Raw genomic sequence first — 4,209 nt, 5'->3', positions numbered from 1 at the left:
GGGGATTCGAACCCGCCACCTTAGGTGTACGTGGCTGGCGCCTTAGCCGGTTGAGCTATAGGTGCCGAGCCAATCTCCCCATTTCTTTAAACACTTAAGTGATTATGTTATGAGGTAGAACATTTGAATGGGTAAGGCCACACTCAACTCCGCCATAAAGCAGGAAGTCTTCTCCCAAACAAAAGGGAATGGAAGGTTTCCCATTGTTTCTTATGTGACAATGAAAAGCTTATTGCGAGGATTACTGTGTTCTTGGGACCCATCTCACAAATAGGATCACCAGCCTAAAGGGTAAGAGAACTTTTCTTGAAAGAGGACAGAGATTTGATGAAGTACAGATATTTTTCTATCCCTGGTTTAGATTATGCCTCTTCCCCAGGGCAAGTCTAGGCTGCAAAGAGAAGCCTAGCACACAAAATTTAAGGAGGATCGACCTCATGGGAGAGGGCCTCCTTAAATCTTGCACCTTCACACCCTCCCTGCCCTCCTCTTCCCCTTGCCTGCCCTCAAATGCAATTTTCTTTCAGGGGTTTGGATTTGCAGAGCTAAGTGATGGTAACAAGAACAGGGGTAGGGAAAAGCTTGCAGAACCCTTTCACACCCCCAGGAAGGATGACATCACATCTTTCTTAAGAAGATGCTTAAACCATTTTTGTTAGGCTGTGGTCAGGGCCACATCCCCCAACTTTGGTGCACTGACACTGAGTACAAAGGGCTCTTGCTAATTATTGGGTGCTGACTTCTAGGGCAACTGGTACTAAGTTACATTCACAAGAAATCTAATGGGTCCTTGGACAAGGGTAATTTGCATCCCATTGATGGATATTTTGTTTTGGGTGGGGGGAGGGTGTTCCATTTTCTTTTACTTTTTTTTTTTTGAGACAGAGTCTTGTTCCATCACTCCAGGTAGAGTAGAGTGGTGTCATTTTTGCTCATTGCAGCCTCTAACTCCTGGACTCAAGTGATTTTCCTGTCTCAGCCTCCAGAGTAGCTGGGACTACAGACATGTATGCCACCATGCCTGGCTGATTTTTTCTATTTTTTGTAGAGATGCGGTCTCATTCTCCCTTAGACTGGTCTCCAACTCCTAGCCTCACATAATCCTCCTGCCTTGGCCTCCCATAGTGCTAGGATTACAGGTTTGAACCACTGCATCTAGTCTATGTTATTACATTGGAGACATAAATTTCATCTGTCTCCACAAGACATTAGGATTTTTGTATAATAACATAATGATAATTTTATATAATAACATAAAGTTCTTTGATGATCAATATTGCTGGACCAAATGAGTTGAGATGAGCTCCTTCAAGACAGATGATGTCTAATCGCTCTGTGTTGAAGCACCTTCCATGACAGATAGTAAGTGCTCAGTAATGTTTGTTTATAGAAAATATGAAGGAAGAAACACCAGGCTTGTTGGAAATTAATACCCAGCTATTTTTAGGCCTAAGCCCTTTAAGTACCAGAAAAGGTACTTACCAGTCATCTGGCCCAATGATTAAACACCAACCACTGCTACTTCCTTCCTGAGGAAACAGTGGTTCCACTGGCTTTTACTGCTGTGTTCCTGTTTGAGTTCTGCTCTCTGAGAGGCTGGGTTTCTGGCTCTCACCGCCACACTTGATATTTCACATTCTTTTAGCTCTTTTCTTCTCCTCCTAGACCCTTGTCTGCTGGCTGATCCGCTAACAGAACCAACCTCTGGGAAGCTCTGACGGTGAGCTTACCGCTTACTCTGATGCTGATGTTTCTTGTTCTGGCTCCTGATCTGCAATTATAAATCCTGAATTCTGCCTTGGAATAGTTCAAATGCGTCCACCGGCCCTAGTGACTCCCTGGTGAAAAATCCTGCTGACAAATTCAGAAGCCCTCGTGCCATCCTCAGCAGCTGCCATAGTTTGGATACGGGTCCCCCCCAAACCTCTCGTTGAAATTTGATCTGGGGTGGTGGAGGTGGGGCCTAGTGGGAGGTGTCTGGGTTAGGGGGGTGGATCCTTCATGAATGGCTGGGTGCTGTCCTGGCGGTAATGCCTGGGTTTCCGCTCTGGTAATTCCAGCGAGAGGGCTGGCTGTTAAAAGGAGCCAGCTGCCTCCCTCCCCCAGGGTCTGGCTTCCTCTCCCACCGTGTGATCGCTGCACTCGCGGCTCCGCTTCCGCGGTGAGTGGAAGCAGCCTGAAGGCCTCATCAGAGCAGATGCTGGCGCCATGCTTCTTGTACAACCTGCAGAACCTGTGAGCTAAGTACACCCTTTTTCCTTATAAATTACTCGTCCTCAGGTATTTCTTTATAGCAACGCAAACTGGCTATGCCCGCTGTCATCTTGAGATCTCAGCCAAGGGCCTCACAGGGGCCACACCCAGCAAGCTCTGCCCAGCACCCTGCTGCCACCTCCTGGGGACTGTTGATCCCCTCTGCTCCTTAGACCTTTGGGCCTGCTTTGCTCAGCCAGCTTTCATAAGCCCTTGATGTCCTTAACACACTACCAGAACAGTGTGAATGGAAAGAATGTCATTTCATTGGGCTGACGAGGGCCTCAGAAAAATGCACCGGTAAGTAATTAAACTAATGACATGATCAGAAAAGGGAGTAAATTCCTGTCTTCCTTTGGCACACAAAGGAATTGGAACAGTTTAGATGAAACCAACCCAGGGTATATGCATGTGACAATCACTCTTGAGTATTTCATATACATTTGGCTTGTGAAAATCTTTTAAAGTTTCAAATTGGTGTCATCAGGCACAGTGAAATACCCATAGCTTCGCTTTGGCACAAATGCTTCAGTTACCTTGGAAAACATGCTGAGATATTATCTATGTTCTTCATCGTCAGTAAGTAAATGGCAGCATCTCTAAGGAAATGGAAAAGTCACTTTATGAACCTGATACCAAAGTTATTTTAGTTTGTTAGTATTAGACATATAGAGTAGTTGAGATAAAACAGAGATAATTATTAAATACATTGAAAAAGGAGTTCTGGTAATTTTTACATGTCTAAGTTGTTATAAAAGTCAGCACAGAAGCAGTAGCAGAGAAAGAGAGAAGACAGGGGAACTAACATACCCAACAGGTAAAGGGCGGGTGTAAGTTGTTATAGCCAACTAGGCAGTTTGACTAGAGAAAGTAAGAGCTTTAAAAATGTCTAAGTTATTAGAATCAATATTTTTACTTCTAAAAGCCTTTCCTAAAAAACAATAACCATAAACAAACAACAACAACAACAAAACCCTAGAAAGCCAAAGATTACTAAATTTAAAAGTTCACTGTGGCTTTTTTAATGACAGTGATCAGTTGAGAACAAACCAAATGCCCAACCATAAGGGAATAGTTAATAAATTATAGTACAGATCCTGATACAATCATAGGTAGTCATCGTAAGCATGTTACTTTATTTTTCCTTTTTAGACAGAGCCTTACTATGTCACCCTCGGTAGAGTGCTGTGGTGTCACAGCTCACAGCAACCTCCGACTCTTGGGCTTACGTGATTCTCTTGCCTGAGCCCCCCAAGTAGCTGGGACTACAGGTGCCTGCCACAATGCCCGGCTATTTTTTTTGTTGCAGTTGCCATTGCTGTTTAAGCCTAATGTTCTCAAATCCACTTAATGAAAGAAGAACATATCAGAATCATAATGAAAAAAAATTCAAAAGTGGTAGACGCACTAAATCATACTGAAATAATATTTTGCATAGAAAAAAAGACAAGATGCAAAAGTACCCAACCATTAGTACTGTTCCTCTATGAAGATGAGGGATGATAAGACTGTGGATGGTTTTGTATTCCTGTTTACATGAGGTAGCATCATAGCTGTGATCATGACTGCTCTTTACTACATGCCTGGTTTTTCCAGCATCAGCTGACTGTCTAACCGGCGAAACACCCAAGGCTTTAGACAGTATCACTAGTGGAAGATCCAAGACCAAAGGCACCAAAAGAAAGGTTCCACATACAAGGCAGCAATGATCAGGGAGGATGTCTGATCAACAGAACTTTCCCCCCCCACACTCTCTGGTTGGTTGGGGTAGCAGCAGAGCAATGCAGATCAGTGAGGGATTCCCAGCCCCACATCTGGGGGGAGCACAGACAGACAGCACATTGCAGGAGAAAGCCCCCTGAGTAGCAGGGTGGCCCCAGAGCAGTAGAGGGGCCATGACTATTGGAGGTGTTCAGGGCTTGAGGACATGTCAGGGAGCCCCTACACCTTGTGTGG

This window comes from Otolemur garnettii, unplaced genomic scaffold (genome assembly GCF_000181295.1).
Source record: "Otolemur garnettii isolate 467f Iridium unplaced genomic scaffold, OtoGar3 scaffold00060, whole genome shotgun sequence".
Lineage (NCBI taxonomy): Eukaryota > Metazoa > Chordata > Mammalia > Primates > Galagidae > Otolemur > Otolemur garnettii.
This window is presented reverse-complemented; position numbering follows the sequence as displayed.